A 12700-nucleotide genomic window follows, 5' to 3' on the forward strand; every position below is an offset into this window, starting at 1 on the left:
CCTCTACTGAATGTGGAGAAAAATGTGGCGCTCGGACATCTGATGCAGGAGTTCACCCCAAGCATCTCTTCACCCTTCCCTGATTTCCCTTGCGTTTTTCTACAGGTCAGGGTGAGTGACATTCTGTATGTTTAGGGCAGAAGTTTCTGCTGAAGGTCAGGTTTTTAATTTCACAGTGTTCAGCCTGACCGCTTCGCTGTGTAAACTCTGACTAAATACAGTGGACGTCATTACTGTTGAAAATATATTGCTCATGGATATATAATGCAGAAAATTCCTGTGTAAATTTCTCTATAGCTTGAAGTGTTGACACCGTAGCCCAGTTTATCAGAAACACAGCTGCCTTCCTTGGGGTTTCGGAAGGCTCGTAACAATTTTTTTCTTTATGAACTTGTGAGAACACCCTGAGGAAAACAGCTGCGTATTTCAGGGATGAAGAAATCTCAGACGAGTGTTAAGTATTGTAATTTAAATAAGAGCACTATTTTCAGGCCTTTTCATTTTAAGATCATTTCATTATTTTATTTTTCCCTAAATAAGTTACCCAGGAAAATAAGAGAGCAATTACTCTAGGAACTGCAGGCAGTATAGCAGGCAAATTAAGGGTTTTAATTGAGAATATCAAATGTTGCACTACACAATTAATAGAAATGTGACACCAGTATTTACATATGTGAAATATTTACCATATTCACTTTGTTTTATTTAAATATGAAGCCAAAAGCAAATGAAAAATAACAGATTTTGTTGATTTTCTTTACAGCTGTCCCCCCTTATCCCCAGGGGGTACGTTCCAAGAACCTCAGTGATTGCCCGAAACCACAGATAGTACCAAACCCCATTTATGTGTTTTCCTGTTCTAATGGGAGGGTAGCATATACAGCGTGGATACACTGGACAAAAGGATGACTCACAGTGCAGGGCAAGAAGCAGCAGGATGGCACGAAGTTTCATCACACAATTCAGAACCGCACGCACTTTAGAACTTATGAATTGCTTATTTCTGGAATTTTCCATTTAATATTTGTGGACCATAGTTGACCACAGGTAACTGAAACTGAAGAAAGTGAAAATGAATAAGGGGGAACTATTGCAATTTCTTCAAACATGGTCTGTAAATCCAAGTCACTCATGCTATTCATCATAAGTGTTAGTGTTTTACTTATGCTGCTGTTTGTAAACCATACAAATTTTATGCACAAATATAAACATACCACTGTACGCATTTCAAACCACAGAATAAGAAGGAAGCCTTCTTGTTTTTTTTTTTTGGGGGGGGGTACGCGGGCCTCTCACTGCTGCAGCCCCTCCCGTTGCGGAGCACAGGCTCCGACGCGCAGGCCCAGCGGCCATGGCTCACGGGCCCAGCCGCTCCGCGGCATGTGGGATCCTCCCGGACCGGGGCACGAACCCGTGTCCCCTGCATCGGGAGGCGGACTTGCAACCACTGCGCCACCAGGGAAGCCCAAGCCTTCTTTTAAATAGGAAATTTTATCTCAAATTGAGTTGTCTATTGAACATGACTTATTCAGACCAGCCCAAAAAGTTCAGTTGATCTAACTACCCATGTCTAATAGGAGTGCTCTGAAAAAGACATATATTTTATGTTGCATGTCTTTTTTTAATTAAAAATTTAAGTGCTAGTACTTATACCTTGAATCTTTTTTTTCTATGCATTATTTATTTATTTATTTATTTATTTATTTTTAACATCTTTATTGAGGCATAACTGCTTTACAGTGGTGTGTTAGTTTCTGCTTTATAACAAAGTGAATCAGTTATACATATACATATGTTCCCATATCTCTTCCCTCTTCGTCTCCCTCCCTCCCACCCTCCCTATCCCACCCCTCCAGGCAGTCACAAAGCACCGAGCCGAAGGGTGAGCTGTGATAGGGCAAGAGAGAGACATGGACATATATATAGTAACAAACGTAAGGTAGATAGCCAGTGGGAAGCAGCCGCATGGCACAGGGATACCTTGAATCTTAATAAGCTAATTCATTCCCTCAATTTTTTTTTTTTTTTTTTTGCGGTACGCGGGCCTCTCACTGTTGTGGCCTCTCCCGTTGCGGAGCACAGGCTCCGGACGCGCAGGCCCAGCAGCCATGGCTCACGGGCCCAGCTGCTCCGCGGCATGTGGGATCTTCCCGGACCAGGGCACGAACCCGTGTCCCCTGCATCGGCAGGCGGACTCTCAACCACTGCGCCACCAGGGAAGCCCTCCCTCACATTTTTATTCAATAAATATTGGGGTATAAATGAGAGGAACCCAACTCAAATATTCAATTTCCAAAATTCTTTTTAACTTTTAAAAATGATTTTTTTCATGTAATTAAATATTTATGCAGATATGGCTTGAAAAATTTTGAATCCAGTATCAAAAATTGTTATTAAATCACTTCCTAATTCTCCCCCTCAGCCTTTCTCTGTCTCTCTTCCTCCTTCTTTCAGTCCTTCCATTTTTGTCTTAGACTCCTTTCTCCCCTGCAACAAATTCTCCCAAGTGACCGTGGGTAAAAAAGCCATAGGTCACCTCTGCCTACTTTCTCTTTTAATCATACATGAAGAGAACTTACCTCTTTCATAACTTCTATATGTCAAGTCTCAAGCAGCTGACAAGTCTCTAAATGGCTTGGCCTGGGGTAGATGACAACTCTACACAGATTCCTATGTATGTCCAGGGAGCTGGGTCATCTTGCCTGGCCAGGTTTCTGTGTGCATCTTAGGGCTGGGAGAAGAGTGGGAAGAAAGCATCATGGTCCCTGAACTATATGAATGGAGGAAATAAGGATCCAGAAAAAGAAGAAAGGGATAGGGAAGAGAAAAAGAAAAGTTGTTTACTATTGTTGATCATTATGATGATAAAGAAGGGGAGGAAAAGGAATAGAATTAAAAGAAGAAGAAGAAATAATCAAGCAAGAAGGAGGAGGAGGACGACAAGGGGGAGCAGGGGGCGTGTAATAAGGAGAAAGAGGAATTGTTGATATATTGCCCATTTATCTAATCAACATTCAGAAGCACGCCTCAAAAATAGACCCTTACCAATAGAAAAAATGGATATTGAAAAATCTGTTGTGAGCGACTAAGATTCAGCATCCATTCGCCTGATGGGGGCATTTTTAGCTCTTCTGGCAGTCAGGGAATAAGTGCTTTACTTCAGAGAGACCAAAAGTTTTTATTCTGATCTGTTTACACTGACACAAACACAACTCTTTTAAAACACCAGCATTTTTGCTGGAAAATATTCCCTTCTTTGCAATGTAGAAGCCTCAAATTGCCCTGACAGTCCAGTGGTTAAAACTCTGCACTCCCAAAGCAGGGGGCTGGGGTTCGATACCTGGTCAGGGAACTAAGATCCCTCATGCCGCACAGAGCGGCCAAAAAAAAAACAAACCTGTAGAGGCCTCCATCTCACCATCATCACTTTCCTCTCCTCCTCCATCAGCATCACCTTCACCATCACCATCACCATCATCATTACCTGTAACATATACTGTATGCTTACCGGGTGCAAGGCACTGCACTTAGCACCACACTCGCATTATCCCATTTAATCTTGACAATAATCCTATGGTGTAAGTAGTATTATTCCCCATTTACAGAAAAGGAAACTGAAGTTTAGAGAGACTAGGTAAACAATTTTCTAGATTAATGTGTCACATGTACAATTAACAAAATCAGTTTCCCCAAGAAAAACAAAATAACAAACAAACCAAAAGACCAAAGAGACAAAAAAGAAACCCTCCCAGAGGCACCGTCAACATCTTTTAGATCCAATACATGAAAAAGAAGTCACTTATATCTTTAACCACATCTGTTTCTGATATGGTAGTAACTTCATTCAGCTTCCTGAACTCCCTTATCCAAATTGTTTTTCATTATGTCCTATTCTCTACTTTCTCTTCCATCATGTACGAAAAGCTCTCCTCTAAAACTAGAGAAAGAAAAACTCTTACTCTCTATCACCCTAAACACTAGTCAAATGTTCAGAGAATCTCATGACTGCTGCAAAAACACAGTCCAAGAACAAACATATATAAAAATTTAATAAACATATGTAGAGTCTGAATCCAAGAGAATCTATTATTGCAGATCAGGAATCTGAGACTCAGAGAAATAAAGCAACTTGCCAAAGATTGCACATGTGCTTAGCTGAACTGCCTGACCTACAGTTTAGGTCTCCTGGCTCCCTATTTTAGGCTCTTGATTTCCATTGTGAAGAATCCACATGTACAAAGCAGTGTATAAAGCTTTTCTGTATATTTAAAAGAATAATAATAAAATGAACATCCATGTACTCACCACCTCAGTTACCAAATGGTCCCCTGTGTGTCCCTCCTTGATCACATTTTCCAAAGTACTCCCCAGAGGTAACCGTTATCCTGAATTTTAGGTGATTTGCTAGTAGTACAGTCTTACCATCTATGTGACTCTCCAAACAAAATATTGTTAAGCTCCAACGGCTTCTGGAGAATGTGTATGTATATCTACATATAGGACATTGTACATTTCATTTTCTCCCTAGTCAGTGAATGTCTTTAGGAAGTCGAATTCCATATACTTGTCCAATGTCAGCAAGCTTCCTGGGAAGACACGTACCAATATCTTTGGTAAGATCTCACTTCTGGTTTCCTTGCCTTCCTTTTCAGTCTTATTCTCCATTTCTTAGTTTCAGCTGCTTATGTCCTAGCCAAAGTGAAACCTCCACACTTTTGTTTGCTCAGCTTAGAGCATCATTTCCTTCACTGCCATCTTTGCTGTTCATTTGAAGCCCAATACTAATGTCCCTGGCCTTTATGATTGAAGAAGGAGTAGCACATGAGCAGATCATGGAACAGGTGTCATTTGTATGGGAAGTGTCCCTTCACCTGAATTTCCTAACACTTGTTAGGAAAAACACTCTCTTATGGCATGTATAACTTTTTCTTGTAACATTACTAACTTAGCTCTTATCTTCTGTACTAGACTAAATACATAAAAGGGTCCAAATTACGGGCACGGTATGAAAATCCTATTGCTAAAGCATAAACTTCTGGGAACAGATGGGGTGGCTAGCTCTACTGGGCTGGATTAAGGCTTCAGTGGCCGGCTCAGCATGTGAACCTCTCCTAGGCCCTGTGATGTACCCAAGTCAAAGTCTTCAGGTCTCATGAACATGAAATCTGTCTGACCTCTCAAGTGATCTTTCACATAACCTCTGTGGCCATTAGATGTTTAACTGAGAACTTGGATACACAGAACAAGGACTACATATCCCAGCTTCCCTTGCAGAATGTGTGTCATGTGACTTGTTTGGACCAATGGCATGTGAGCACAAATGAAGTGTAGGACTTCTGGGCCATGACCTTAAAATCAAGGTGTGTGCCCTCCTCTTGTCCTTTCTTCCTTATAATGGCTGAAATCTAGATAAGTGCTGACCAAGGACGAGGAATATCATGAAGGAGCTTGGACTTCTGAGGACTATGTACTACAACAGAATTTTCACATCAGCCTGGATTTTAAGGAGAACAATAAAGTAATTTTTATCCTACTTAAGTCACTGTTAGTTTGGTCTTTCTTACAGTATCCAATCTTATATCCCAGCTAATACAGCCCTCAGAGGCTGAGCTACAGATTACTTTTCCTGAAACAAAAGCCTGTGATTATATGCATGTGGGTACAGGCTACTCTTGGGGCCTCCATTTACTGCACTGTCTGTAATGTGACAGGGAAGCCGACTGGAGCTTTGAGGCAAATGGTCCCTTTATCCTCAACCAGTTCCAGAAGGAGCAAATTTTCTTATAACAGATATTTAGTATTACATTACAAAAGCCATTTAAAAAGTAAACAGTGACCTTTGTGCTATAATTCCTTTGGTTTGAAGCTATTAAGAATTCATTTACGATTAGAACATATCACTAACTGGGGGACAGCCACTAATGAATAGAAAGCTGAATTCACAAACTGTGAAGATTGTATTTGGGTGGATAACCACGGCTGTGATACTGAAGTTTTATTTTGTAATTACATCTAACTTTTTCAAAATTAAAGTAATTTCAAACTCTCACTCTTTTACATTTTTCTCAGGTTGTTTTTCTCAACTTGCAGACCTAGTTTAGTGGCCGGCACAGCCATGATTTCAATCCATTCAGTCTTCCCTGTTGCATCTGGGAAGGAGCTTGGGATGCCTATCCTGAAATCTATAGAGAGAAAGAGGAAAAACCAGATGCTTCTGTGTCAGCCTGTAGCAACTCAAGATGGAAAGAAAACACTTTCTCTCCTCCTCATGGCAAAGCTAAATGAGGGGAAGTGACACTGGTAAGAAAGTCAAGCAGCCTTTGGTCATAAACTAAGAAAGCTTCAGATCATGCCCCATTCCACGACGTGGCCACACTAAGTCTAGATGTGATGGGTTATGTCTTCAGAAGTTTGGATAGTATAAAAGAGGAAGGAGGGGTTCTTCCAGATCCCCATAAACCAGCTTTGCCCCTCACATTCATTAAATATAGAATTTCCATTAAATTAGGCTGGCCATCACCCTCATCCTTGACCCATGTATTATTCCCAAGTTAACAAAGCCTTGAGCAAGTGAACCTATGCTAAGAGTGTAGTGATAATAAAAGCTCATATTTGTTGAGCAGTTCCAATGTGCCAGGCAGTTCCCATACATCATTCCCACTAACCCTCAGAATGACCCTCTGAGAAGGACAGTATATTCCTAGTTAACAAGGAAGGACCTGAGTCTGAGAGAAGTTAAGTAACTTTAAGTGACTTTCCCAAAACCATGCATCTAAAAGTGGCAAGGCCTTGAGTTGACCAAGACAATCTGCACTGTCTAGTGTAGGACGTTTATTCATTTTTATTTAACCAGTGTTTATAGAGGACTTCTATGCGTTGAACACTCTACTATGCACTTTTACATCTTCACTCATTGAATTATATTAGTAACCCTATCTATGGTTTGCCTCATTTACAGATGAGAAAACTGAGGCATGGAGAAGTTAAGGCATTTTCCCAAGACAGGAAGTTAAGAGTGGTCAGGTTTTGAGCCCAGGTTAAGACTTGGAAGAGAAAGGACATACATGAGATTTGAGGAGTCTGTAGACACGGCCCCCAATGCAATGATGACCTGCTGTTAGCCACTGTTTGCAGGAAATGGAAATACACTTGTACCAGAATGATGTGAATTCCCCAAATGAAGAGGACACAGAGGATACTGGATGGATGAGAACACAGTTTCTGGTATTTGGGGACCTTTGATAGACCGTGGTTGTTTTTAAGAGAATAAAATGATATTACCTGAGCACTTACTGTTTGCCAAGCACTTCGCTTGGTGCTTTTCTCACTTGTGAGGTAGAAATTAGGATCATCTTCATTTTATAGAGGTTCAGAGAGGACCTAGAACCTCACCCAAGGTCTTTCAACTCCTCATGATGGTGTGAGCTGAAAGCCACACTTTTGGAGTTGGCAGGCCTGTGTACACGACTGTGCCACACTGTCTCATTACAATGAGAGAAGTTGTCTGGGGAATGGCTGGTACCTAGAGCAATGCTACCTCCAGTTACAATGACCTTATATGAGTTCATTTTTTCTTGGGAGTAACTAACATGCCCCCCCACCCACCGCAAGTTATCCAAGCAATTGTCATAGATCCTGGGCATCGCAATATCCTGCTCAGTTCTCCTGCTTAGATCTCAGTTCATTATCCTGTGTATGGTGGGTCTGACCCTGCTTAGATGGACAATGCATTTAACCTTCTGATTTTAGCTCACCATCTTTCCTGAGATGTACTTTTATCTTTAAGAGACAGCATAAAATGAATTTTTCAAGTTCGTTACTACCAACTTGGGACTCAAAATAGAGGTAGTTTGGCAGAATAAAAGAAGCATAGACTAAAACTTGTCAGGCTGTTCCAAAAACTGAGAAGGAAAAAGAAAAGACCAAGACTAGCCAAGCCAACAATAAAGAAGTCCAAAAATGCATTATAAGAAATTACCAGATTGTAAACAATGGGATAAACAAAGAGACCAATGACAGAAAAGAGAGACCAAGCACAGGCCCAGGCCCACACATATATGGGGACTTGATAAATGACAGAGGTAATTCTCTACATAGTGATAGGGGTGACTGTTCTAAACTTAGACAAATTGGTTAAGTATATGAAAAAAAACTGAGTACCTGTTTTGCATCATACACAAAAATAAAATCCAAATTGACCAAGGTCCTAAATGTAAAAAGTAAAGCTTTAAAACTTTTAGAAGAAAACATAAGAGATTATCTTTATGATGCAGAAATATGAAAAAAACATCTAGAGTAAGACACCAAGAGTTCAAATCCTGGAGAAGGAAATTATATATCTGACTACATGTAGTTAAAAACTGCTACTAACAAGTTGAAAAGACAAAGAAAAGACAACCCTTAGAGTTATTGCAGCCCACATAAATAACAAATGATTAGTAACCAGAACATATAAAGAACTCTCACAAATCAAAATGAAAACTAAATCAATAGCCAAATGGAAATATAGGGCAATATTTATGGGCTGGCAAGTCACAGAAGAGAAAATATGAATGGCCACTAGATATAGTAAAATAGGCTCAACCTGACTATGACCAAGAAAATTAAAGTTAAAACAAAAATGAAATACCATTTCATACTCATTAGAATGGCAAAATTAAAAAGCCTGAAAATTCTAAGTATGCAGGAATGTGTGAAAATAGGAAATTTCAAGCACCATCAATGGGAATATAAATTGAAATTGCCATTTTGAGAACAATTTACTTATATCTACTAATATGTGGATACATATAACCAAGAACTCTGTGTACAGCCACTCCCTTCTGAGATATATATCCTAGAGAAATGTTTGCAATATGCTTAAGGAAAGCTCTTCTCTACAGCATAATATGTAATAATAGAGAAAAGTGAGGATAGTCAATGGATAAATAAACAATACTACGTTCACACAATAGAAAAATACACAACAGTGGAGATAAACGAACCAAAGTTACAAATATCAAATGGAATTAATCTTGAAGCAAAATATTGAATGGCATGTAAATTGCAGAACACTACATTCCTGTTTTTTAAAATTAAAGGTATTCAAAACAATACTATACACTGAAAATAAAAAGAACTGTTAAATAAAAAAAAATACTATATACTATTTTTAGGTACATGTATACATGTAAAAATACCAAGACGTAGATGGAAATACATATGAGAACTGCAGGATAGTAGTTATACTCACAGAAGGAAGAAAGAAGAATGGAATTTGGAAAGGATTAAATATGGCTTTAAATCTGTAGATCTTTATTTTATAAAAAGAAACAAATACAGAAAACTGTACATTTCTTAGATCTAGTGGCTGTTATTGAATATATATATATACACACACATATATATACACATATATATATGTATATATATGAAATATTCTCTGGACAGGCTTTAGGGTTAGCAAGTCCTGGGTAGGTACATTGGCTCTACCTCTTCCTGGCTGTGTATTCTAAGCAACTTATTTCACCAGAATGAGTTCAGTTCCTTCTTCTTTAATAATATACATTTCAAAGGGTTGTTCTAAAGAAGAATAAATTAAAAATATATATATAGCATAAAAAATATATAGCATATTAGCATTAGCATAATACTCGGCACACAGTAGATATCAATAAAACACTACCATTTTTATTACTTTGACAAATATCTACATCCTGTATATTGCTAAGCTTGTAAAAATATATTATCTGGAGTCAAATTTTAACATTTTATCAATGGCTTTAGCATGATGAGCAATAGAATTCAATGGTGCTCTTTTGACAATTTATAGATATAATTCCAAAGTGGCCTGAAGTGATTCTCATCTGGAAATTCCTTCCAAAGTATTCTAGAGAAGGCAGTGATGGCCAATAGAGCTTCCTATAACGATTGGAAGTGTTTTCTGTGTGCCCAATACAGTAGCCACTAGCCACACTTGGGCTGTTAAGCACTTGAATTGTAACTAATGATTCTGAGAAACTGAATTTTTAATCTTATTTCATTTTAATTAATTTAAATTTAAATAGCCACCTGTGGCTGGTAACTACCGTATCGGACAGCACAGGTCTGAAGTCATAAAATGCATTTTTCAGCAAGGACTTATTTGACATCTACTACACACAGAGCACCGTGTTGGACCATGTAGGAGGACCAGAAGGCTGTTGGTGGTCTCAAATTTATAATCTGTGAAAGGAAAATAGACATACATGAGACATTTAAATGACAGCAAGAGGCAGCAGTGACTGAACTAAAATGAGTGGAAACTAAGGGTATATGGCAAATATTTGTTGGATCTCCCTAGACAGCTAAAATGAAGGCGAGCTGCCTGGAGATGGCAGGCTGTCATCAGGATTTAAGAGATGAATTTTGTAGGAATGGACACCGCTGACACGCGGTATAGCTTAAGTAGAGCCGAGGCTGGAGTGACTGAATTGCTGGAGATGTCCCTGGCACAGAAAATGTGCCTGTGAATGCAGTTGGATCTAATATGAGTTTCCTTGATCTGTCCACATCTCTAGCCTCCTTTCTTTCCATTGCATGCCCCGCATCTTACTCCCAGCAAATTTGAGCTACTTTTAGCTCACCTGCATGTTCCCACCTGCATGAATTAACTGATGTCATCCCTTCTCAGATCACCCTCTTCCATGGCATCCACTAACCCTTAAGATTCAGCTCAGGAATTGCTTTCTCTAAGAAACCTCTCCTGACCTTCCACTCCAACCCAGGGCATATTAAATGTCTCGTCTGTTTCCAAAAGAAGAGACATCTAAGGCCTCTTCTTTCTGGCATGTATGTTTCGGGCATTGATCTTATTACATGCTTTTATAATTAAGTCCATCCTCCCAAATTGATCAAGAGCTTCTTGGAAGCAGGGACAACAACACATTCATTTTTTATCCCCAGTACTTATTATATTCTGTGTGAATAAATGAATGGCTTTGTCATATAAGTAATGAAGATTCCCCAAAGATTTTCGAACATGGTTGTGCCATCATCTTTGTGATACTTTAGGAAGCATAATTTGTTAATAATATTCAGTCTGGATATTTCTGCTTAAAATGAAGCATCATTTTTTCAGAATCAGTGATGACAAAGCAACAAGGATATTTTGAAAAATGTTAACATGCATTTTCTACTTCTAATTTTTATATGACCTTCTCTAGCATGCCCTTCTCCCTGTTAATCCATGTGGTTTGCTCTCTAGCTTCTGTCAGTCTTGGTCAAATGTCACTTTTAAAGTGAAGCCCAACACTCTACCTCCAGCCCTTGCTATCATCCTCTCTTGCTTTATCTGCCTTCATACCACATATCATCACCTTATATATTTATTTTACTTATTCATTTGGTTTATTATCTGTCACTTCCCACTACAATGACAGCTCCTTGGAAGCAGGGATTCTATCTATTTCCTTTAAAACCTCATCCTTAGCACTTAGAACAGTATCTGATACATAGCCAGGAAGCCGGGGGGGGGGGCATATTTGAATTGTCATAATCGAAAGAGAAAGGAATAACTAATTTTCTGTTTCTGGCATTTAAAATAAGATTTTGCAAAAAGACAACAGGATCTGAAGCCAGGCTTTGTTGAGAAGTATTTCTCTAAGGGTTAAAGCACTTTTGCAAATCAAGAACCAAACCTGGAAGACACACTCAGACCTTGAACTGTCTTCCAGAGCATGACTAAGATGACCCTTCCACCTATGACAACCAGGCTACAGACTCGTTTGCTAGAATCAGAGGAGGATGTGCTACAGAACAAAGTCAAGCCCAACCAGCCTCTTGCAGTTCCCAGAACTGAGGCAGTAATGAAGCAGGAGAGTCCAATCTCCTCTCTCCAAATTTGAACTCAGAGATGAGAATGTATATTAGGTAAATAAATTTTTAAAAAACCAAGAGCAAAGAACTCTAGAAAAGATTCTATTACATATTTTCTCTGCACCAACCTGATGAGAAGTGGATGAGAAGAGGTGGTGACATCAAAGATAATTGATAACCCCAACATGGTAATTAATCAGAGGAATGGCCAGTGTGTAAGTTTCTTGGGTCTCTTTTGGTTCTGGTGAGGTATAGGCAGGACCTAGAATTTCCTGCCGGTTCATGAGGGATGATTACAAAGAAGTTGAGTTGAGAAACAACAGGCATCTCTGATGATGAAGGGAGAGGGGACTCCCATATCAGGACTGGGCCAGGAGTGAAAGGGCAGTGTAGCTGAGACCAAAAAGGACTACAAAGAACCAGGCGAGGCCAAGTCGCAGAGGAGGGCTACTGAACCCAACAGGGCAAAAGCAAACACTTCACAGGTTATGCCAACCAGGAATGCTGGGAGGGACCAGACAGAGAATGACATCCTTCAGAGAGCAAAGGAGCCACAGGGTTCTGCCTGGACCTTAGAACCCCATCATTCTGCTCTCTCGAGATTACAGAAGCCATTTTTTATGGGTGTTGGGGAGCAAATTTTGAAAATTGGGAGACTTAGCATTTTTGCCTATAGACTGAGAAACCTAACAGGATGGTTTCAATCCCTGCATCAGACTGAAGGTTACTAAGTTGCTCTATCCCCACAGCTTAGCAGGAGGGGGATCATGGAGATCATGTAGATGTGCTGAAGAAACTGCATCTTCTCTGCACATCTGAATCCACTGTGAGTACAAGTCCAACAAAATAACCAGTGCACACAGCC

The sequence above is a fragment of the Lipotes vexillifer genome, unplaced genomic scaffold (assembly GCF_000442215.2).
Source record: "Lipotes vexillifer unplaced genomic scaffold, Lipotes_vexillifer_v1.1 scaffold965, whole genome shotgun sequence".
In the NCBI taxonomy this organism is placed as follows: Eukaryota; Metazoa; Chordata; class Mammalia; order Artiodactyla; family Lipotidae; genus Lipotes; species Lipotes vexillifer.